Raw genomic sequence first — 25,861 nt, 5'->3', positions numbered from 1 at the left:
TGCCTTCTCTCCTGCTACACTGCAAGATGACTGCAAGTCATCTTGCCCCCACCAAAGGCAAACCCTCTTCTTGTGTTTTGAATTCCTTTTCTCCTTCTGAAGAATTTTGCTCCTTTGGCAGGAATTCCCTGGTGGTCCAGTGGTTAGGACTCGGCGTTTTCACTGCTGGGGCCTGGGTTCAACCCCTGGTTGGGGAACTAAGATCCCACAAGCCGCGCAGCGAGGCCAACAAATAAATAAAGAAAGAAAGAATTTTGCTCCTTTGGTAGTCTTATTTCTCTTCTGCATTAGTCTCTCCCTATTAGATATTCTCGCTAGCCTACTTGAAAATGCTCTTCTATTTCCCATCATTTCTTAAAATGCGCTTCCTTGATCACACCTCTCCAACCACTGCTGCGCAGTTTGTCCTCGCCTTACGGGAAAACTTCCCCAACAAGCAGTTTACATTCACTTCACTCCCATTCTCTCAATGCATTCCAACCTGGCTTCCATCCTCATGTGCCACTGAAACTACTTGTCAAGAGAGCCAAATCCAAGTGGAATTTCTCTATCCTCACTGTTTAACTTCTCAACAGTATTTGGCAGAGCAGACCAGTCCTTCTTTTCTTGAAAGGGATAATTCGCTCTCCCGCTTTAATGCTTAACCTTCTCGGTCTACCTTACCCAACCTTTACACACTGGAACTTTAAGGGCTTGATCTTAAGTCTTTCATGATCACAAATGATCTCAACCAGTTCCACGACATACTATCTCTATGATAGTGACTCCCAAAATTTATGTCCACTCCACTCAGCTCAACTTGAATATTCACTGCCTACTCGACTTTCCACTTGGATGTCTCACAAGTTTTTCAAAAACCTAAAAGGTTCCACATAGAACCCACCCCTCACACCTCTCCCTCTCCTAGTCTTCTCTACAAGCAGTTGGCACCACCAGCCACCAAAGCTTAGGCCAGGAATCTGAAGGCATCCTTGATTCCTCCTTCTCTCTCCACAGCCAACCCATGAAGAAAATACTCCTGATTCAACCTCCAAAACATATCTGAAACCCACCATCTACTCTGCTCCAACTCCACTGCCACTGTACTTGTCTAAGATACTATCAGCCTTGAGCTGACCATTGCAATAGTCCCCTAACTGCCCTCTCTGCTTCCTCTCTTGCACCACAGAGCAGCCAGTGATATTTAAAAACAAAAACATATCACTGTCCTAATTAAAGTCCTACAATAGCTTCTCATTTTCATTAAAATCTCAAAACTCCCAGAAGCCCTAATATAAGAGGCCCTGCACTCTCTCTCTCTAGGTCACTGCATTCTCCTCCTGCTTTTCTCTTTTCCAACACCCGCACCCTCTGGGCCTAAAGGTCTTTGCACTTGTTCCCAGGCCAAGAATGTCTCCCCAGCTTTTCACATGGCTAGCACATGCTCATGTGTCAAGTCTCAGCTCAAATGTCACCTTTTCAAAAGGGACACTCCTTGACTCTTACTAGCCAAAACAGCCGTTCCCTACAACACACTCTTTTAGACCCAACAGCTTATTAACTTCTTATAAATTTTCTTAACCTGTAATTATCTTGTTTGTGTTTACTTATTTCCTGTTTTTCCCACTATACTATAAAGTCCATGAGGGCAGAGATCTTGTCTGTCTTGAATTTCACTAAAGGCTACTTTAAAATAAAGAAGCTACTCTTTCCCTCTGAGCAGGTTTATTTTAGATTTCCCCTCCTTTCAAGCTTTATTGGATTTTAGTCAAAGAAAATAATTACTCTGGCATTTACCATGAAAAACAAGGGGAGAAAAACCACATGACACAAATACTAGGACTCCACCCACTCACTAGTCTAGACTGGACACAGACTGCACACAGGTATCCAACAGTTTGCCCCTTATAAAACTTTTCAAAATGTAGAAGGACAGAGGAACGTGGATATACACAAAGATAATATAATTTTGACATCTGCATCAAAAATCAAAGTTTCCAACCATTCCCCCTAGCAATCACTAAACACTTTAGAATAAAGAAAATCTTAGAATTTTAGAATAAGGAAAGAAAAGCACAAAGTAACTAAAATACGTAGTCCTTGCTCCAGAGAAGTTAATGATTTCCTCACTGACTCGGTTCTCATTTTGGTCTGGTTGGCTATTCATTACCTGCTCTGGATGTTTCTTCCTGACCTTCTGTTTCTTTAATGCATACTCTGTTCTTATCAAGTCTCATGTTTAGAATAACTTTCCCATCCTACTTCCCAAAACCCAAAAAAAATACCTTCCCAATTCAAAATCAGAAAGAACCCTTCCTTTCAAGGATTTATCTCTAGGTTTTTATTTCAGGATATTTCCTACCCTATTCCTAAATTCTGTATCAACCCTAGATTCAATTCTATCAATATTTTTGTTGCATAGCTGTCTTGACTAAACTAGATGGCCCGGCTAGACCTAGAAGCCAGTATGTTATGTAACTTGTAATAGAATGAAATTATCTACTTTAAAATATATGCTAAGATTTTAAAGGCTTGCAATACTTAAGTTTTCTTTTTGTAAGAAAATCATTTCAACGATTTGATAAATGGCAGAGGAGAAAAATAAAAATAATGTGAGCAATAAAACTGTGCTGAGGGCTTCCCTGGTGGCGCAGTGGTTGAGAGTCCGCCTGCCGATGCAGGGGACACAGGTTCGTGCCCCGGTCCAGGAAGATCCCACATCCCACATGCCGCGGAGCGGCTGGGCCCGTGAGCCATGGCCGCTGAGCCTGCGCGTCCGGAGCCTGTGCTCCGCAACGGGAGAGGCCACAACAGCGAGAGGCCCGCGTACCGCAAAAACAAAAAAACAGAAAAAAACTGTGCTGAAACTCAAAATGATATAGACCTCGTCTCATGTTCCAATTCAAGAGAGCCAGCAGCACAGTCCATAGTGCAGTACAGCGATGTTTTGAATGTGTATCTGTGTCACAATGGAATCACCTGGAGAGCTTTGGAATAACACAGAATCCTACATATTCAGGGGATCCTGGATGAGCCAGAATTTCAAAACTGGAGGGAGTTAGGGGCATTGAGAAGTTGAAAGCAGGAATCTTAAAACTGAGACTACCTAACACATTAGACCTTTTGAAAAAACCTCAACTGTCCCTGACAAATGAATGTTACAAATCTGTATTTTAAAACATCTCCCCAGTGGATTCTGATGCTCAGATTTGGAAACCACAGATACAGAGCCAGGAACATGGCTTTTGGGATCCACTGTCAATTCTACCACTTAAAACTTCCGAGACCTTGAACAATTCGAATATCTTGGCAAACATTTTTAGTTCCTCCCCTGGTAAATATATACAATTCCTGGCATACAACAGTGTTCAACACATGGTAGGTCTTATAGGGCCTAAAACATCCACTATAGTATTTGTAAACACAAGCACACACCTAATGGTGCCACTATGTTACTTTTATCCACCAGAAATTAACTATTTACTTTCCATCTCGGTGGGCTCCTAGAGAGATCAGAGCTTTACCGATGTTTTTCCTCCTCCCAATAATCTTTTCAGTAACAATTGAAAACAAAGTTAAAACCCACACACACCTTGATAAACAGCTACTACAGGACAGATAAATACTTATATGAATGCTTCTAAGGAAACACTTTAATGAGTGGGGGAACTGAGAAGTCTTGTATGATCAGAAAGAGATGAACCAAAACACAGTGCTTTTTTGTTTGTTTTGTTTTTGTTTTTAGAAAGGAAAAGGAAAAAAGTCTCCGGGGTGTTTCAAGGCGAGTTTAATTTTTCAGATCAGAGTTCTAAGAAACTATCGTAATTTACTACCATTTGGAATAGGGGATATGAAAGCCAAAAAGAAGTTTCAAGTCACTGGAACCCATCAGCTTACCACAATTTGACAACTAGAGGAAAGTCTCTCCAGGGTTGTGATAAGACAACCAACTAGAAAAACTAACATAGGGTACCTATACAGAACCACGCTACTAGAAGGCAGGCAGACACTGTCCTCAACTCTTTTTCCTGCAATTTCGTAACCTGGTTCGACTTTACTCTCAAAATGAAGTGGAAGAGGATGAACGAAAAGCCTCCATGCCCTGCCCGAAGCCGGGCCAGGGAAAGCAAAGCCGTCCAGGTTCAAGCCGTAGGAAGACGACGGGAAGCCCTCACCTCCAATTTTGACTGGGGCGGGGGCGGAGGGGGCTGCGGGTTCAGGGAGGGAACCCCTCGGCTGCAAGGCCCGACCCTCAGCCCACTTCCTTCCTCAACGCAAGTGGTAAAAGGAACAAGATGCCGCCGGCCCCAGCCCCTTCCCGCTCCGAGCCGGCTGCCTCGCCTTTCGGGTCTGGGGGCACTGGGAAGGACCAGGCTACTCGGCCCCGGGCCCAAGTACAGATTTCGGCCCCCGGAGCGTAGCCCCCACGCCCCGGACCGCCCAGCGCTGGGGTCGGCAAAGCGTCCCCGAAGGGCGCCGCCCGCGCCGCCAGGTAAGATGGCGCCCGCGGAGCAACTGCGCCACCAGCCCTGGCGACAGGCCAGGCCCAGCGCCATCTTAGCGCCTTCCAGCTACCACCCCCCCACCCCGACCCGCACAACCCCCGCAAGATCCTGCGTCCGGGACGATCCGGGGCGCGAGCCGCGTCGGGCCCGCGCACTCTCGGCCAAAAGAGTGCCACCGAGCCTCTCGTGTCTTCGGACCGGCCGCACAGGCCCCGCAGGAGGCGCCTGGCTGGGCCGAGGGTCCTCCGCGCGGCACAAGGGCTCGTCCGGGCCAGGCCGCGGGTCGTCTGCGGTGCTTTGGACCCAGGCAGCGAAGCGACGGGGAAGGGCCAGTCCTGCCGGCAGGCGCGCTCCGAGAACCGGGCCGGGGAGGCTGACCAGCCCCGAGCTCTCCCAGCCGCGGCCGCCCGCACAAGCAGCGGGAAGGAGGAAGCCAGGATGAAAAATAAACCCCGTGCAGCCGCCGCCTCCCTCCCACCCGCTCCCCTCCCCCTCTCGAGACGCGGGGTCCATTTTGCCGAGAAGAAAGAAAATGCGATTCACACCCAAGAGCTTCCGAGAGAGAGAAGAAACGAGGGGGGGAAAACCGAGGGGAGGAGATTGGAAAAGCTTATTTTCTTCCTCGCTCGCCGTCACTCCTGGCCCTCCCTGCCCCTGCTCACGGCCCCGCCGCGCCGTCCTCCCCTCGCCGAGCCCCGCTCCCTCCTTCCCGGCTCCCGGCGGCTCCGGGGGGTGGGGGTGGGGGTGGGGGTGGGGGGGGCGGAAAACACACTCGCACTCGCGCACACAACTAATTTTAAACCGGCTCAATCAATGAGTCATTAAACGGCTTCCCTCCCCTCTCCTCCCCACCACCAACAGCCACGCCATCCCCCTTCCCAGGCTCTCCCTCTCCCCGCTCCAGAAATTTGCATCCGCGGAAAAGAAAAAAAAAAAAAAAAGGCGCCGGGGCCCCCACCCCGCCTAGGCGCCCCCATCCCGGCCCCGCCGCCCCCTGCCCGCCCGCGCCCTCGCCCGAGACACTGAACTTGGTCTTCCCGGGGCCCGGGCATCGCTGGGAAAGGCATAAACACTCGATTCCCCTTTTCTCCGTGTCCATTAAACATCCACCCACCACCACCATCACCCACCCACAAACCCACCCCCCCCCCAAAAAAAAAACACAGCCTTAGCCAATAGCTCTCTGGGCTGAAACCTAATATCCTGGTTTTGGCAACTCGGTGTTTAATTTGCTCCTCTTTCTTTTCTGTCTGGAGATATATCTCCAGCTCCCCCCCTCGCTTTTCCCCTCCCCGAAGGAAAGAGGCAGAGGAAGGAGGTTGTGTGTGTTTTTTTTTTTCTCCTTGAAATTTTTATCACAAAATTATAATACACTCAAAGGGAAACTCACCGTCATGAAAAAGCAGTGCCTTGTCAACGGGGTTTCTGCGCCATCGCACCAGGGGCGGCGGCGGCGGCGGCGGCGGGCGCGGGGCGCGGGGCGCGGGCGCGGGAGCTCCCGGCCGAGCGGCGCCGGCCACACGCGCTCCGCTCTCTCTCTTGCTCACCCCCGCGCCGGGCGGCGGGCGCCCGCTCCCCGCGCCCGCCCGGCCTTCATGCTCTGCGCCCGGGCAAACCGCTCGCCTGCTCGTCTACCTCCAAACTTCGGTTCTCGCCTAGCAAAAAATGTGATTAGGATTTTTTCAATTAAATTTTTTTTTTTTTTTTTTTTAGAAAAATCAAGCTCCAAAGCTGATAATTCCTGTTTCCTTTGGGATTCTTTTTAACTTCAAGAAATGCCGTGGTTTAGTCAAGAAACAGGGTTATTGGCTTTTTTTTTTTTTTTTTTGAAGATCTACAAGATGCGTGCTATTCTCCGCAGGCGCCCTACGCGCGCGCACACACACACACACACACACACACACCAGTTTTAGCTGGGGAGGGGGACGCCGATGGGGGGGGTTAAAAACAAAAAACAATATTTGTTTAGAACTCTAACTGGAACATGTCCCAGTACATACTTTTTGCATATGCTTTAAAAAAAAAAAACACAAAAACGAAAACATAACTTTTAACTTAGTTATTTGGCAAATAACTGATTCATTCCAACTTTTAAGTCTAAGCTTTCCTTTGCAACACCCTCTTTCCATTCCAAAATGCAGTGAAACCTTATCTGTAAACCTGTATATTAACATTAAAACAAAAACAACAACAAAAAAACTTTAGCAGCCAAGATGAAGGTGAGGAGCTAAGTAAGTCACTCTCAAAACATCCAGTTCCCACTGCTTTCTCTTTATTGCAGATAATTGTACGGCCACATTTGTAGAATTTTCATGACGTGATCCCCAGTCTTAAAAAGAGAGCTTCCCAAACATCCAGTGAAATAGAATAGGTTAAAAAAGAGAAAGAGAGAGCTACCCAACCTTTTAACATTCTGTAGTCCAAGTATAATTACCACCCATTTTTAATATCAAATCTCAAACTGAGACGTTTCCATAAACCATCCAGCATCCAGAGCATTTAAATAAATGTTAATTATGACTGTGGATTGGGAGTGGGTGCCTTTGTGGTTTAGGTTAATTACATTTACTTTTCCTGTAAATGCCCACAAAAATATAGTGGGGGTTTTGTTGCCTTTTATTTTAAATAAACATCAAGGTAAAAGATAAAGTGAACAAAAATGTGATTCAGATTTTAAAAAATACATATGTAAGCCCCAGAAAAACTCTAAAATTATTTTTATTTATTTATTAATTTTGCGGTACGCGGGCCTCTCACTGTTGTGGCCTCTCCTGTTGCGGAGCACAGGCTCCGGACACGCAGGCTCAGCGGCCATGGCTCACGGGCCCAGCCGCTCCGCGGCATGTGGGATCTTCCCGGACCGGGGCACGAACCCGTGTCCCCTGCATCGAGCAGGCGGACCCTCAACCACTGCGCCACCAGGGAAGCCCTCTAAAATTATTTTAAATTAGTTTGTAATGCATATAGCAATGGGGTCCTGCTGATAAACAGGAAATCTCAAACCCATATCCCCCAGATATTTGTTGAGTTCTAAATACAATTATCCCTAGATTTAAATTACTTAAGTGGAATTCGTTAGTTTCTAATATAATAATATCCCCTTAGCATTAAAAAACATAATGGTAGCACACCTTGTTTGCTTTTAGAAGGATACTGTAACTATGCTATTTTATTGCACAAGGTAAGTATGTCAAGGTTGGCATACAATGTTGTCATATTTAAGATAGAAGATCTTTTTAAAAAACAAAACATATCTTGTTCTAGTAACTGTCACTCACAATGTGTGCTTTGTATTTAGACCTACCTCAATAAATACAGTCAGTGATTTAGTATCACATAGTATCATGGAGGTGTTTTCTCAGATGTGTGTTGTGTTCACATTCAGCCAAGGTCTTCCTGGAACAGTAGTCTTTGCATAAATTTGCATATTTCTCTACACTTGACAGTTGGACCAACCAGTTTTCTAATTGGCTTGGGAAATTTTAAAACCTGTTTTAAAGTGCCTTTGGATTGGCTGGATTTTAATTATAATACACATTTTGAAGAATTACATTTCAAAAGAGTCCATAGATTATTCATTGCAATTAGGGCCCACCAAGCAAGTTTTACAGCTGTTGCTCCACAGCTCCAATGAAATATTAATGGATTTCAGAAAGCTGTTCTCCCAAGTAGGCCAAGACCCCTAAGAAACACAAATCTGACTTTTAAGAGATCACCTAACAAAGAGGTGAATTCAGGAAGAGGAGAGGGCATGGCAGGCTTTTTCATGAATGCCCAAATATAAGAGCACTAACACTTATTGAGGGCCTACTAAGTGCTGCCAGGCATTATTCTATATACTTTATTCTTATCTTATACATTATTGCATGAACCTTAACACAAACCGATAGAATAATGTTTAATTATCCAGATTTTTGCAGATGAGTCTCCCAGTGGTTTCTGTAATTTGCCTGAGGTCATCAGTCTAAATAAGGGCTGGGGGAACCCAGGCATGGTTGACTCCTCAACTCACCCTCTCTTCAAGGCCCAAAAAGGATCCTAGGAACAAGCAGTCCTTGATGTTTCAATATAAACCAAGTTCAGTGGTGTGGTATAGGCAGAGGGGACCACCCTCTAATTGGGGAAGACCTACTTGGAGAATGCCAGTTGTCAAAGGTAATTTAAAATATTTCAGGGGGGGGTCAAAAAATATTGGGACAGCAGTGGGGAGAATCTCAGATTCACCAGGTAACATGAAAATCGATATCATTTAATAATAAAAAACAACTTCTTAAATTTTTTTGCATGCAAATAAAAAAAATGTAACATTTTAAAAACGGGATATCCCTTTGTACATAAAATTTTAAGTTATGATTTATATAGACAGGATTTTGGTATCTGAATGTAAGATTAGGAAACTTCTAAAGAGGAAAGTTCTTAAAATGGCTTGACTATATGCAAAAGACTTTAATTGTATTGCCTACAATTTAATTATGTACAATTAAATGTTCACTCCTATGATGCTCGTCTGTGTATGTGACCTAGAAAGAAGGGCAACTGGACACAGGAGAAAAAAAAAAGTTGTAATCATAATTGATACATTCTAGCATGTGTTTGGGCCTCTAAATAAAAAGGTCCAATGTCCACATAACAAGTAAAAGTGGAAATGTTCCTCTTTTTCTGTGTTCTTCCTCCAAATGTTCCCCTTGGTTGGTTGGCTGTTCTCAGAGGGGGAGAATGCAAATGCAGGAGATTAAGTGGTGATATGCATGACCAGATGTGTCCAGATGTGACCAGATCACAGAAATCTGAAATATACCTGATAAGTTAGTAAGTGCTCTATACAGTGTTTGTGACATAAAAAATTAAAAGTTCTCAACGTGCATAAATAAGGTAGTTACTTTTATTTGTACCTCTTGAGGTACTTATATTCTGAGACTTAAGGGCACTGGCTGTGTACTGAGACTGACTACAGTTCAAATTCCACCTTTGTCACACACCAGGTGTGTGGGTCTGGGCAAGTCACTTCACTCCACAGAGCTTCAACTTCCTCATCTATAAAACCGGGATAATTATAGTACTCACATCTGAGAGTTATTTTAAGGATTTGGGAAGTAGCGCACATAAAATGTTTCGCATGGTGCCTGAAACATAACGAGAGGTCAGTATATTCAGCTAATCTTCAATCGCCTCATTTTAGTTATGTGTTGAGTTGAACCATGTGAAGTCTTCCCATGTAAATTTCCAATGGCAATCTCACATGATTCCACCTAATATATCTCTCTCATGTTCTGTCCAGGATAGGGAGCTCCGCAAAGGCTTTTTATTTTCTAAGGGCCTAGCAGAGTACTTTGTATACAGTTAGCTCTCAATCAGTACTTGTGGGATAAAAGAAAAACAGGCCCAATCCACAAGATGTATAAAAATATAAGAAATCAGGGACTTCCCTGATGGCTCAGTGGTTAAGAATCCGCCTGCCAATTCAGGGGACACAGGTTCGATCCCTGGCCCGGGAAGATCCCACATGCCTCGGAGCAGCTAAGCCACAACTACTGAGCCCACACACCACAACTACTGAAGCCCATGCGCCTAGAGCCTGTGCTCTGCAACAAGAGAAGCCACGACAATGAGAAGCCTGTGCACCACAACGAAGAGCAGCCCTGTGCACCACAACGAAGAGTAGCTGCAACTGGAGAAAGTCCGCGCGCAGCAACGAAGACCCAACACAGCCAAAAATAAAACAAATAAATAAATTTATTAAAAAAAAAAAATCTGCCTGCCAATGCAGGGGACACGGGTTCGAGCCCTGGTCCTGGAAGATCCCATATGCTGCAGAGCAACTAAGCCCGTGTGCCACAACTACTGAGCCTGCGCTCTAGAGCCTGCGAGCCACAACTACTGAGCCCATATACCACAACTACTGAAGTCCGTGTGCCTAGAGCCCATGCTCTACAACAGGAGAAGTCACTGCAATGAGAAGCCTGTGCACCGCAACAAAGAGTAGCCCCTGCTCGCCGCAACTAGAGAAAGCCTTTGTGCAGCAACGAGGACCCAACACAGCCAAATAAATAAATAAATAAATTTATTTTAAAAAAAGAATACAAGAAATCAGTGTATTTCTACCTAGATACCTATATATTAAGAGGGTAATACAGTAAGTCTCCCTGAACCACATAAAACCATTGCCCAGTTGATCACAGGCAGTATCGCCTAACGGTTTAGAAGTTTTTCCTCTCCCTCTCTCTCTCTTCCTCTCTCATCAAGTAGACCTTTATCATTGCCACTTTTTAGCCATGTAAACTTGGCCTATTTTTTTTTTTAACTTCTCTCACCTCAGTTTACTCATATGTATAGTGAAGGTGACAATATGTATATCTCGGGTCAGTAGCAGGGAGAGTTCAATGATATTAGGATGCAAAACCCTTGTTTTAGTGCCTGGTATACAGTAAACATTCAATATTAGTTGCCATTACTGTTGTGGTTGTTAATAGTATTATTAGAAGTAAGTGGGGACTTCCCTGGTGGCTCAGTGGTTAAGAATCTGCCTGCCAGTGCAGGGGACACAGGTTCGAGCCCTGGTCTGGGAAGATCCAACATGCCGTGGAGCAACTAAGCCCGTGTGCCACACATACTGAACCTGCACTCTAGAGCCCACAAGCCACAACTACTGAGTCCGTGTGCCACAACTACTGAAGCCCGCATGCCTAGAGCCCGTGCTCTGCAACAAAACAAGCCACCGCGATGAGAAGCCCGTGCACCGCAACGAAGAGTAGCCCCCACTTGCCGCAAACAGAGAAAGCCCACGCACAGCAACGAAGACCCAACACAGCCAAAAATAAATTAAATTAAAAAAATAAAAGAAGTAACGTGGAACTGTTTTCAAAGCAATGGTAAACAAGCAAATTACTGGAGTAATTACAAATGTTTTCAATAACTTGCCTACATTATTATTTTATTCGATACATGAGTATAAACACTTTAAATCATCTTTGTAGAGACTAAGGCTATTCTAGTCCTGACACATTTCAAGCTGGTTATTTTCCTTGACAGACTTTAAAAAAAAAAATCTGAACTCCTACAAGCTTCTAGTACAAGGATAAGGAATATAGCAGAACTGTTTAAAAAAATAGAGGCATCGGCACTCCCACTGGCCTTGCTGTCTTACACATCCAGCCTGTTTCCCCACAGAGTATGTGAGGGGGAGGATAGTCATCAGGTTAGGAGGATGCCACACACATGCCTTGGAGGTGCCACTCACCAGCTCCCAGGCCCCTGTGATGCCAGAACTCCCAACATCTCCTTAACAGAGCGTCCCTTCCACTCCACCACGCCCAGGAGGATGGTGGGTTGTAGAGGCAGTGGAAGAGAGGTCTCATAAGCTCAGAATTTGGTGAGAAAGTCAGCCTTCAAGATAGGATACCCATGCAAAGGGGCTTGCTCAATAAATAAATGTCAGTGTCCTTTCTGAAAATGAAAGTAAGAGGTAAGACATCTGAAGAAAGAACCACCCCTAAAAGATGACTTGTAAAAACAAGTCGAATACAATAAATAAGTAGGTACAAAGCAGGCACCAAGATATATCCTCAACGCTGAAGAAAAACAGTGAAGGAGTAGAGACACTGTATCACCTCCACAAGTATTTCGATCACATTACGTGAGCATAGTAAAGTTAATAAGGCAATTGTAGAGCTCCCATGAAATACCCCTCAGACCATACAATTCTCTCTTTCCTAAATCTTCTAATTACTAGGGCCATTTTCCAGGTACTCTGATACTGAACAAAGGTACAAGTACTTTTGTACCCAAAAAGGTTTAGACACCTCCCTCACTGTAAATCATACTAATCAACCAGCAGTTTGGGTATACTGATCAGTCCCTTGTGAGTTAGATTAACTTGAGTCAGGTCTAAGACAGCAAGGAGGTTGTTCAGAGATGGGCAATCAGAGCAAAGGACATGTACTCTCAACATATTTTAGGATCATGCATGATTTCTTCTTATTCTCTCATCTACCTTAACCCATGCAACCCACCTCCAAAATCTCCCTCAAATCCAGCCCCTTTTCGCCACTAACTGCCTCACCTAAATTCAGGCCCTTACCTCTTGCTTCCTCCCGATTTTATGTCCCTCCAATTAATCTTCTATCTAAATTACTACCCCAAATCACCTTTTGAAAACCCAGAGTTGTTCATGTCACACCTCCATTAGCACCTCACTGCCTGGGGAAGCTTATTAGAAATATAGATTCTCAAGGCCAAACCCATCACCAGAAAAATGGAGTTTCTGGGGAGAGCTGAGGCCCTGATATTTGTACTTACAAGTGGTTCATTAGCTCCACCTGTCTTCCCAGGAGCATCTCTAGCCGCTCCTCTCCTGGTACCCTGCAGTCCAATCACAGAGAACACCTATCCCTGAACAAGAACAAACTCTTCTCCATTTGGGCATATCCTTTTCCCTCTGCCTGGAATGTCCTTCTTCTTCTGGGGCAAGCCCACCATTCTGCAAGGTCCAGTTCAAATGCTACCTCCTCTGGGAAGACTTCCTCCACCCCTACATCAGTGGCTTCAAAACATCGTCTGAGATTCAACTTCAAGAAATAGATTTCACATTCCAATGCAATAGATATATAACTGAAATGAAGGTTTCAGAAAACAATATCTAAACTTACTATGGAGGATGTAACTTGATCTATTTCATCCTATCATCCCATTTTAAAAAATGCTGTTGGCCGCCTTATACATCATGGATTTCATGATCCACTAAGGGAGGCAACATTCATTTGAAAAATACTGCTGAAAGTGAACAAATGACCCCCTTCCCTATGCATGTGATATGTACTCTATTATACTGTTTATCACACTCTACAGTAATGATCTGTTTACAGTCTGTCTCCCCCTCCACTTCCCTCCCCCCAACACGCACACACCACAGGGAAGTCAGCATATCCTTGGGCAGTTACCCAGCCGTTGACAAATGCGGAAATGAGAATATTGAAGAAGGAATAATTTAATTGCTTTTGCTCATGTCTAATTTTTTTTTTTCCATTTCTGGTTATGGTTCACAGCATAGTCTATCAGTGATTCCCATGAGCCTGGAAATCATATTAGCTTCAACCCTTTAAGTTAACAGCAATTTTAAAAAAACAGGCATTTGTACTTCAGTACAATTTAACCAAGGTGTAAATTTTTCTTCCCCTCAAAAATAAAAACCACGTATAGGCAAAACCAACCAGAAAATATTCTGTCGGGTTGCTAGCTTGCTAAGATAGTACAAATGTGGGCAAACAAATCTCTTACTTAAGACACTTAGAAGCAAATATTCAAAAACCTCAAAACCCTCCTTCCGTACCACTTCAGAAAGGAAACCCCCCTCCCTCAGGGCGGGTGCAGATATAGAGGCCTTTCTACCTGTGCTGCCTAAAGCTCCATGTCTCACTAGGCTGTCCCCATCGACCCAAGCACATGCAAAAAGTAGGGAAAAAAACCCAAAAAAACAAAAAGAAACCAGACCAGCTAAAATGAACCACAGCAATGAACCTAAGCGGCAAGTTCCAGTGTGAACTGTACCTGTGAGGGATGCGTGGGGGAGACAGCGGACTCGCAGGGGGAGGGATTCTTTTTCTGCAGCACGTGGCTCCATCGACAGGAAACCTGCCTGCAACACCCCCCAACTCTGCACACAGCTCATTTGCAGCATCGTCATTTGTGTGATGCTAATTTGCTCAATGTCCTCCTAAACGTACTGAGATTCAGTGAAAATATATTGTGGGCTTGGAGGAGCTGGCCCTAGGACAGGCTGGAAGTGGAGGAGGGACCAAGTGTCAGTGAAATGTTCTGGGGGCCAGAGGATGGAGCAGGCAAGTCTTTCCAAGGAGAGAGGGGAAGAAGGGTCACTTTAAAGCTGGGTTTTAAAGGATGAATAAGAGTTCTCCAAACCATGTGCGGAAAGAGAGGAGAGAGCTCCAGGTAGAGGAACTTTATGTGGGGGAGTCATTATTAAATATGAATGAGGGGGGGAGCTGCAGACAGGTAGATGGTGAGGGGCTTTGCTGCTCATGGCAGAGAGTCTGTATGACCCTTTAGGCTGCCACTTTCCACTCTGCAGGTCACAATGCAATAGGTTGTGAAATTCATGAGATTGTGACCAGCTTTCACAAAAATGAAATTGCCTAGAATAGAAAATATTTGAATATATTGCAGGCACTGAGGGTATAAACTCTTTTGTGAAATTTGTTCCCAATATAAATGTGTCTATGTATATACTGGCTTGTGATATAAAATGTTATTTCTTACTGTGGTGGTGATTTAAACTTAAAAAAACAAAACATCTGGGCAAGAAAGGGATCCACTGGAGGATGATTAAATAAGAGACTGCTATGAACAGATGTGAATTTCATGAGGATAAGTGTGATAGCTCAGGAGACACATGGTGGTGTTTTTAAAAGGTATCCCCCGGGCTTCCCTGGTGGCGCAGTGGTTGAGAGTCCGCCTGCCGATGCAGGAGACACTGGTTCGTGCCCCAGTCCAGGAAGATCCCACAGGCCGCGGAGCGGCTGGGCCCGTGAACCATGGCCGCTGAGCCTGCGCGTCCGGAGACTGTGCTCTGCAACGCGAGAGGCCACAACAGTGAGAGGCCCGCGTACCGCCAAAAAATAAATAAATAAATAAATAAATAAAAGGTATCCCCCACCAGACAGTGAGCTCCTCAAGGACAGAAACTCTGTGTCACATAGCTCTCAATTCCTAGCACCTGGCACACAAGAAGGCACTAAATAAATGTTGATTGAGTATGGTAACTAATGTTCAAGAAATTCCCAAAGAACCTCATCTCCTGGTATCTCCACCTTTGTGTATCCCCCTCCCACAGCGTACCGGGGTTGGTCTGTGTGACCAACAGAATAGGGCAGAAGTGACTGTCACTTCTGAGGGTAGGTTATAAAAGGCTGCAACTTCCATTTTAGGTGCTCTTTCTGGAACACTCGCCCTGGGGGAAGCCAGCTGCCATGTCCTAAGGATACCCAGCCTATGGAGACACCCATATGGTGAGGAACTGAGGTCTCCAATAGCCAAGAGCCAACGAGGAAAGGAGGCTTTCTCCCTGTCATGGAAGCAAATCATCCCCCAGCCCACCCTTCAAATGATTACAGTCCCAAGGGACAGCTTGACTACAACCTCACGAGAGACTCTGAGGCAGAAACACCCAGCTAAGCTGTTCCTGGGTTCTGGACTCACAGAACTGGGTATATAATATAATAAATGCTTATTATTTAAGCTGCTAGGTTTTGGAGTACTTTGTTATACAGCAAAAGATAACAAATACAGTGAATTATTCATGAAGTCTAGAAAAGCTGAACAATAATACCAGTATACTAGACTTATCCAGGGTTGACTACCTTTTTTTTTTTTTCCTCTAAGAATCTATCATGTCACGTTTTCAGCCTGACTAGATTAGGAAAAGGCCTCTGACCCAACTTGGACAAATGAGATCCTCTCTTCTAGTATTAGTACTTGAGACACAGAAACTGGGTCAGCTGTGAGAAGCAGACTGTAAGTCTGGAAAGACTAGGGGTCAAGGCCACCATTTTGGAGAAGTTATAATGGGGTCCATGCAAACGGATGGGAACAGAAAGGCCAATGTGTCTGGAAGAAGAAGAAAGCAGATTCTCAGTGGACGTGGAGAGAGGGAAGTGGGGAGGGGAAACTGTCTGAGATATTCTAAGTCCCAGGAGGTCTGGCTGCCTTTCTGGTATTAGGGTTGGAAGATTCTCCTTCCTTATAATTATTTCCCATTTTACTTGCTCATTGATGACTGAGTTCCCTTTCTTGAAACCAAAAGATCCTCGAATACGCCTCGGGCCAGCTTCTCCCCAGTGCTGGCAAGGGGAGTGGCTCCTCCTGCTGTGGCAGGCCAAGGATCTCTCCAGAGAAGAGCAACAACTGGCCAGAGACTAAGCTGTGTTATTACCGCTATGCAAAAATGGCTATAGATGGAGTAAAAGGTCCTTTCAGACCATCCAACTCCTTTTGCCTTAACTCCATTTTCACCAAATTATCCTGTGATTATTAATGTACTTCAATTTAGAAAGCTGTGTTCTGGCCAGCTGAATTAATCATTCGAGTGGTTGGGTAGGTTCATGCCCATTATAAATTCACAGATTGGTTTTCAAGTACAAATCATTCTGGAGTAACCTCCATTTCATTTCCACTGCCCTTGGTCAAGCCCTGTCATTTATCCAATGACCCACTACAGTAGCCTCCCATGGCACTAGCCCTGCTCCAGTCCATCCTCTTCAACTTCTCTTCCTAAAACACAAAGAATCCAATACCTTGCTCTCTGCTCAAAACCTCTGATGGTCCCCAGTGCCTTGGGAATGACTGCAGGCAACAGCCCTATCTTCCACCACACCCCTCGACACTCCTCCTGACTCCTTCTTGCCACGTGGCATTATTCCAAGTTCCTCAAATACAACTGGTACCCATGCTGCTCTGCTCCTGTTCTTCCCATCGCTAGCATCCCTTTCCTCTGGGTACCTCCCCTGCCTGCTCACTTTCCCTCACTCCTCTCTGTGCCCCTCCTCCCTCTTCCCTTTGTACTTCCACAGAATTTCCTCTCTCCTTTATAACACACACTGCAGTCGACCTGACTTATAATTAGTTGTCGTCTTGTCTATCCCTGTATGGTGAGCCTCAAGGAGACGAGGACTAAGCTTTTTTCATGTTTATCTTTTTCTCATCCAAGGGCCAAATAAAGCATCTTGCATCAACACTTTAACATTCATTGAGTGTTTTCTGTATCCAGGTGATGGAGGTAGCAGGCACTCAACAAATGGCCACTGAATCGATGACAGTCAGTTAGGTGGCAAGAACAAGTCTCCCCTGGGCCTGATGATGTTCAGGTGAGGTGCCCACCTAGCCTCTGCATGTGCAGAGGTGAGAGAGCAGAGTCAGACTCCTCGTGACACCCACGGTGCAGCAATGAATGAATGAATCTCAGCCTCACTTTTTTTTTTTTGAATAAAAAGCGAGGCGCTATTTCTCATATCCTGATAAACTAACATGCTGCTCCCCTTTTCTTCTCTTTCCCCCTCTTTCTACAGTTGCAATTATGACTCACAGGCACATTACAGAATGGAAGCTTTAGGTCAACAACTACTGGAGAATGGGAATGGGGGTGACCTCCACACTTATATAATTTACATGTTCTAGAAGAAGGGCACGTGGGTCAACCCACAAGTGACTTCATTGCCCCTCTTTCAAAAGAGTCAGCATCGACATGTGAAGGAAGAAGCAGAATCTGGTCCTGATTTGTCCACTGATAATCCTTCTCCTGTCCCCAATTCTTCCTCTCCCTCCCAGAGTTGTGGGAAGGACTAGCTCTGGGAAGACATGAGACAGACAACACAGAATCCTAAAGAAAATAGCAGAGAAAGTCACATAGTCATTCCCAAAGCAATGGATCAAGAAGTATCGGAATTAATAAGCAAAAAAACAACCCCTCCAAAACCCATACACATGTTTTCTCCTCTTTCTAAACAAAAGTGAAGATTTCTACATTCTAAATTTCTATCTTCCAGAGGCTATATATTAAATGAATATTGCCTCAAATCAGTGCTTACCCCACAGGTTCTAAAAACGCAGCAAAGCATATTGCATAGACCCCTGACAGCCTCTAGAGCTACCTACACAAAGCACCAGGAATCACCAACTTGTAGAACACCGGAATACCCGCAGCAGCTTTGACTCTCCGGGGAATCACACTTCTGTCAAGAGGCTATCTTTCTCAGCTTATCTTCAGATCCCAAGTTTCACTCAAACTTCACCTTTCACTTCGTGGTCATTCACACAGAAACAAACTTTTTATTACTGTAAGAGAATTGTGCTCTTAAGACAAAGAATAGAAAAACTCTCATGCTCTGTTGAAATGCAGATGGAGGGCAGGGGACGTGGCTCACTCATGAGCTGAATCACTGTCTCTCCCCAGCCACAGGCTTTCTAGGATGTGCTCAGATTTGTGCCCCAGCAAATTTCAACTTACGACAGGTCACGGACCACTGGATCCCTCTCAGAGAGTGGCACTCACACTTGTCAGAGCCACACGTGCCTTATGCTGTAGCTCCCGTACACAGCCACATCCCTGAACTTTATGTGCCATTGTTCCCACAACCAAATTGGCATCTTTTACAAATAAATAAATAAATAACAAATTGGCATCTTTCACTTTTTGCAAGCAAAGGTTCATTATCCTGACAAATGAAGGAGGAGAAAGTATCTGCAGCACAAATGGGTTCCCACTGTGCATCCACATTTCTTTATCCTTATCACATCATAATGACACAAAGACATCGCATTATCCATGTCAATGAGCATGTTTGAACACCATAATGTGCAAGGCAGCAATCACCAAACCATTTTTTCCAAACTTTTTTGACCATAACCTATAAAAAGAAATACATTTTTATCCTTCAAGTCATGTATATGTAAAATGTATATGTACACTATAAACCTGCTTATGCAGTACAATGCACTCTGACAAATCTATTCTATTTCGTCATTTTTTAAAAAAATGCAGACTTCCACCCACTAAATGGATTTCATGTCCTTATTGGGTTGGAACCTGTGGTTTGAAAACATATAGTATATCACACATAAGTGGTGTTTTGTAGAAAATAATGAAATCCTATCTAAAGAAGAGAAGCTTTCAACTTTTAGGCAGAAAAGTTGAAGAGGAATACTTTTTTGCTTCTTCTCTAACTTGCAACTGCCAGGACATTTTAAAAGCACTTGATTTCAATAAATGAGCCATTTCTACAGAAACCTATCTCAAAACTTTGTGGGTCACTATTCCCCTTACACTGAAGAAAAAAACTGAGGTTGAAAAGGTATTCCCCCAACCACGTGTATTAAAAATGCACATCTGTTTGGGAATTAAAATTTGGCTGTATCTTTTAAAGAATCTTAAAATTGTGTTGCTTCAAATTATTACTCTCCTGGCAAGGTTACCATGAAGATTAAATGAGATAATGTGAGAGAAGGGCCACGTGGCTCCTGCTATCTTTCAGGTTCTTGGATTATCTTTTCCTGGACATGCCTGAACTCTGTGTGACCTGGGGGCTCATTCACTGAACACCTACCCTGCTGGGCAACGGAGGACAGAGGATCCCACAAGGAGTTTACTGGCTTCATCAATAAGAATAAATATCATCACAAACTAGGATTCTAGAGTGCCTGGGTTGAGTATTTCACTTATTCCTCCAAAAGATAATTACTGTGAGCCTTCCATGCCAGGCATGATCCGCCTGTGTGCAGGGATTATGGGGTATAAAAAATAGACACACCACAGCCCTCACGGAGCCTACAGTCAAGTAACAGCTTAGAGTGTGTGAAAATACTTCACAGTCCATTAATGTTACATAGCATGCGAATGTTTCACACTCCCTTACCTGTAAAGGGAGGTAAGATTAGATCAATGGTTCTCAAAACTGAAGCTATCACAGATAAAAAGGATTTCATAAAAGAAACTGAAAAAAAAGGGGGGGGGAGAAAAAAAGAAAAAGAAATAATATGATCTCACAACACAATTCTTTAAACTGAATGACTTGTCAGTAAAAAAAAAAAAAAAAAAAAAAATCATTACATAGCCTTATTTTTCCCTTTTACTATATAAGCCAGTTTTTGTCCTGGAATTTAAGAAGCCCTCAGGGCTTGCCCAGCTCTGACTTTGTAGGATTCTTTGGTTTTCTTTTGCAGTACTACTTACATGTAAATTCTGACCAAATATCCCCCAGAATTGCAGCAAGGCCAGAGACCTGTTCCTAGGAGAATCATTACAGGGTACTTTCTGAGAAAGTCATAATATATACAGCAAATTCTGGCTCCATTCTTGACCCTGAGCTCTGGGAAGTACAAAGGGACAAAGGTCCTGGTGATTGGAAGGCAGAAAGGAATACTTGTTGAGGATCTACTACAGGTCTGGCCCAAAACTTGGTACTTTCCCACACGTCACTTTAACATCACAACTATCCCATGAGAAATATATTTTTTTCTTTATCTCCACTTTTTAGTTGGAGGTGACTGAGCTCAGAGAGGTTATATCATGCCCAATGTCACACAGCTAGTAATCAGAATTTAAACTCAGATCTCACTGGAAGGAAGAGACATCAGAGAAAGACATCACACCTCACTGGAAGGAAGAGACATCAGAGAAAGAACAGATACAGAAAAGCTTTAAGAGATTTATGTGCCTTTTGACATGAGAGAAATTTGAAACTATGTTCAAAGGACAATTCAGGGCTTCCCTGGTGGCGCAGTGGTTGAGAGTCCGCCTGCCGATGCAGGGGACACAGGTTCGTGCCCCGGTCCGGGAAGATCCCACATGCCGCAGAGCGGCTGGGCCCGTGAGCCATGGCCGCTGAGCCTGCGCGTCCAGAGCCTGTGCTCTGCAATGGGAGAGGCCACAGCAGTGAGAGGCCCGCGTACCGCAAAAAAAAGACAATTCACACTTTTGGTGGGAATGTAAATTGGTGCAGTCACCATGGAAAACAGTATGGAGGTGCCACAGAAAACTAAAAATGCAACTACTATATGACCCAGCAATTCTACTCCTGGGGATATATCTGAAAAAAAGAAAATATTAATTTGAAAAGATACATGCACCCAAATGATGTTCATAGAAGCATTATTTATAATAACCAAGATGTGGAAGCAACCTAAGTGTCCATCAACAGATGAATGGATAAAGAAGATGTGGTACACACACACACGTGTGTGTGTGTGCGCACATGCACAATGGAATACTGCTCAGCCATAAAAAAGAATAAAATTTTGCCTTTCGCAACAACATGAATGGACTTGGAGGGTATTATGCTTAGTGAAATAGACAGAGAAAGACAAATACTGTATGATATCACTTAAATGTGGAATCTAAAAATTAAAACTAGTGGGCTTCCCTGGTGGCACAGTGGTTGAGAGTCCGCCTGCCGATGCAGGGGACACGGTTCATGCACCGGTCCGGGAAGATCCCACATGCCGCGAAGCGGCTGCACCCGTGAGCCATGGCCGCTGAGCCTGCACGTCAGGAGCCTGTGCTCCGCAATGGAAGAGGCCACAACAGTGAGAGGCCTATGTACCGCAAAAAAAACCCAAAAAAACAAAAAAACAAAAACTAGTTGTTATTTAGGGGCTTCCCTGGTGGCGTAGTGGTTAAGAATCTGCCTGCCAATGCAGGGGACACGGGTTCGTGTCCCGGTCCGGGAAGATCCCACATGTTGCGGAGCGGCTAGACCCGTGAGCCACAACCACTGACCCTGCGCGTCTGGAGCCTGTGCTCCGCAACGGGAGAGGCCGCGACAGTGAGAGGCCCGTGCACCACGATGAAGAGTGGCCCCCGCTCGCCACAACGGGTGAAAGCCCTCGCACAGAATCGAAGACCCAACACAGCCAAAAATGAATATAAAATAAATTAATTAATTAAAATAAAATAAAACTAGTGAATATAACAAAACAGACTCACAGGTATAGAGAACAAACTAGTGGTTACCCGTGGGGAGAGGGAAGGGGGGGAGGGGCAAGATAGGGGTAGGGGAGTAAGAGGTACAAACTATTGATACTATGTATAAAATAAATAAGCTACAAGGATATATTATACAGCACAAGGAATATAGCCAACCTTTTATAATAACTATAAATGGAGTATAATATTTAAAAATTGTGAATCGCTATGTTGTACACCTGAAATTTATATAGTATTATACATAACTGTACCTCAATTTATTTTTTTGTTTGTTTTCTTGCGGTACGCGGGCCTCTCACTGTTGTGGCCTCTCCCGTTGCGGAGCACAGGCTCCGGACGCGCAGGCTCAGCGGCCATGGCTCACGGGCCCAGCCGCTCCGCGGCATGTGGGATCTTCCCGGACCGGGGCACGAACCCACGTGCCCTGCATTGGCAGGCGGACTCTCAACCACTGCGCCACCAGGGAAGCCCTAGATGACTATTTTTAAAAGTCTATTGAATCTGGGGGCTTCCCTGGTGGTCCAGTGGTCAGGATTCCACGCTTCCACTGCAGGGGGCATGGTTTGATCCCTGGTCAGGGAACTAAGATCCCGCCAGCCGTGCTGTGCTGCTGAACCCATAGAAACAGAGAGTAGATTGGTGGCTGCCAAGGGTGGGGTGGGAGGTGAGGAGTTGGATGCAAATGAGTGAAGGCAGTCAAAGGGTACAAACTTCCAGTTATAAGATGAGTAAGTTCTGGGGATATAACATACATCATGGTGACTATTGGAAACAATACTGTAATGTATATCTGAAAGTCGCTGAGAGAGAAAATCTTAAAAGTTCTTACCACACACACACACACACACACACAAAGGTAACTATATGAAATTATGCATGTGTTAACTATATGGTGATCATTTCACAATATATAAATATGTCAAATCATCACAATGGGTACCCTAAACTCACACAGTGGTATATGTCACTTATAGCTCAACAAAGCTATAAAAAATAAACCTAATTACCTCCCCCCAAAAATTTTTCAAAAAATAAATAAAATTAAACGTCTAGGGCTTCCCTGGTGGCACAGTGGTTGAGGGTCCGCCTGCCGATGCAGGGGACGCAGGTTTGTGCCCCAGTCCGGGAGGATCCCACATACCACGGAGCAGCTGGGCCCGTGAGCCATGGCCGCTGGGCCTGCGCGTCCGGAGCCTGTGCTCCGCAACGGGAGAGGCCACAGCAGTGAGAGGCCCACGTACCGCAAAAAAAAAAAAGTCTATTGACAAGGGGCTTCCCTGGTGGCGCAGTGGTTGAGAATCTGCCTGCCAATGCAGGGGACACGGGTTCGAGCCCTGGTATGGGACGATCCCACATGCCGCGGAGCAACTGGGCCCGTGAGCCACAATTACTGAGCCTGCGCGTCTGCAGCCTGTACTCCGCAACAAGAGAGGCCGCGATAGTGAGAGGCCCGCGCACCGCGATGAAGAGTGGCCCCCGCTTGCCACAACTAGAGAAAGCCCTCGCACAGAAACGAAGACCCAACACAGCCATAAATAAATAAATTTAAAAATTCACGACATATGTCAATATTAAAAAAAAAAGTCTATTGACAAGAGAAGGAGAAAAGAGCATTCGCTTGGGTAGATGAAAGGACAAAAGGAAAATTGTTTTAAGCTGAGGGAACTTGCTTGCTCAGAGGTGATGCCAAAGAAGAGGCATTAAAGATCACAAAGAATGAGAGGATGGAAGTGGCTCGAGGTCCTAGGAAATGTTCAGGTGGAGGGCTTGGCTTCGAAGAAGAAGGACAAGAGGCAAAGGGGTGGATCTTCACGGAGAAGTCATTAGTGAGATGGAGGCAAGGTGAGGTTCACATCTATGGCCTTTTTTTCTCAGAGAAGAGTAGGTAAGGTCATCTGCTGACAGGCAGTGCGGGTCTTGGAAGAGTGATGTAAATTTCTGAAGATTTTGTAGGGAATGCATGAGGGGCAACAGAAGTCAAGCCTCCAGACTCTTCGACAGAAGCTGCTCTATGGGGATTCCTGCCTTCTGAGGGCCAGGCTCTCCACACCAGCTTCTCTCCTCTGGCCTGAGGGTCAGGCTCTCCACACCAGCTTCTCTCCTCTGGCCTGAGGGTCAGGCTCTCCACACCAGCTTCTCTCCTCTGGCCTGACCCAAACCCAGCTCCTTCCCCTGAGTCAGTCTAGACTGCCGCCTGGAAGGTTCTTCACTCTCCAAGTATTTTCTGAACATACACACCACGAGACCCATTTTCTCCGGGCAACACGCTCTCCCTCTTCCCACAGGGTTTCCAAACCTTCCCCCCACCTTTGCAGACACCCCCACCCCTTTCGCCCCCACCCACTGTCTACTTTACAGAGCACACAGACACCATCAGACTCATCTGCCAACTACCAAACATGCAAATTTACCTACAGCTGCACCCTCTGCTGCTGATACACCATTTTAAAACTGCCGTTGAACTTAGGGGGTCTTGACCAACATTTAAAAATACAATAAAAAGAACAGAAAACAGCATCTATTGTACATCCTAAGAGTATATACTGTTTCTTAAAGCTTCTGTTTCAATTATGATGCATCTGTTACTATGAGTTGAGGTCAAAAAGTTTGTGTATGTTTGAAAACTTTCACAATAAAAAGTTAAAACAACACTGCCATGGAGAAAGCTGTCCTTCCCTCCATCTACGGCTAATCCTCACACCTGTGTTTTGGGCCCCATCCCCTCCAGGACCCTTATATTATGGACCTTATGTCTTCTTTCTCTGTAAAAAACAAAAACACCTCACTGGCCTCCTCATACCCCCCATTTATTCCTTGTTCCTCCCTCACAGTCAAACTTCTCCAAAGAGTTATCTGGGTTCAGCATCAACTCCATACCCTGCTCCCACCCCTTCGTCTCACCCCTTCGGTGTGCCTCCTGCCCACAGCACTCCTGGGACACGGCTCTCCGCAAAGTCACCAGTGACCCCTGAGCCCACACATCTAGAAGACACTTTCCAGTGTTCATGATTCCTTGTTCATTCCTGCTCTTTCTTCCAGCCTGGGCTCAACCCCTCCCCCTCCCTCCGGAAGGCTTCACTGACCTCCCAACAAGGTCAAACCTCCCACTAGGGGCACTCACTGTTCCTCTGTCCTTCCTAACAGTTGTCAATTGTTGCTGTTACAATTTTACATGTTTTTGTAATTATCTGCCCAGATTAGGCCTCCTCAAGGAGGAAGGGGACTCTGCCTATCTTGATGCCCCTTGGCAGCCCAACAGCCTCCTGGGCTCAGCGCCGGGCACAGTGCTTAATAAACTGATGTTAGATAAATAATCGGCACCAGCCCCTGTGCCAGGCATTACGTGTAAAATGATGAAAAACGTCCCAGAAAGTGAAAGGTGTTGAGGGGGAGGAGAAAGCCAGGGGCAGAGGTGGAAATAAGGGGCAGCTCCTGTCCTGCTTCCCGGACCAATCTGGGGCCTTTTGCAGAACAGCACATGCCTTCACGGCTGACACGTTTCACTGTCTTTGTGTCAGAAAAGTCAGCAACTCAGGTAGGAAAATTTGCTTAATAGTTCATACTTGACACGCAGAACTCTTAATGAATCCTTTTAAACCACTACATGTTCAATATTTGCCGAAAGATGAATAGGGGACACCTCCTTCTGGCATCGAGCTACTAAAAAACAGGACCTGGATCTTTTCATTTGCCCAGGTGTGGCTGGCATGTTCCACCTGCACAGGGTTCCTGTAAACTCCAGAGAACACAAAAGGCCTCATTCTTTGCTGTCTAACCACACCCAAAGACTATTTTATTGTGTTACACGCTTTCACTACTTGGTTATTGATTTCCTGTGGCATATCACTATACAAACACTCACTTAAAGACTTTAAAAGACCAAATAAATATG

General features: G+C 45.1%; 1 protein-coding gene across 8 annotated transcripts in view; it reads right to left on the bottom strand.

Moving 5' to 3' along the window:
* The window catches only part of BICRAL (BICRA like chromatin remodeling complex associated protein), a 108,222-nt gene that overhangs the window by 79,206 nt on the left and 3,155 nt on the right, over positions 1-25,861 (bottom strand). For 5 of the 8 annotated variants that reach the window (XM_049716106.1, XM_049716110.1, XM_049716111.1 and 2 more), the window contains exon 1: positions 5,875-7,187. The gene's annotated coding sequence lies outside the window, so the exon portion shown is untranslated. Of the gene's footprint in view, positions 1-5,874; positions 7,190-25,861 lie in introns of those variants that run through there. The other 3 variants (XM_049716109.1, XM_049716108.1, XM_049716113.1) reach the window with 2 other exon arrangements.

The sequence above is a fragment of the Orcinus orca genome, chromosome 10 (genome assembly GCF_937001465.1).
Source record: "Orcinus orca chromosome 10, mOrcOrc1.1, whole genome shotgun sequence".
Taxonomy (NCBI): Eukaryota; Metazoa; Chordata; class Mammalia; order Artiodactyla; family Delphinidae; genus Orcinus; species Orcinus orca.
This window is presented reverse-complemented; position numbering and strand designations above follow the sequence as displayed.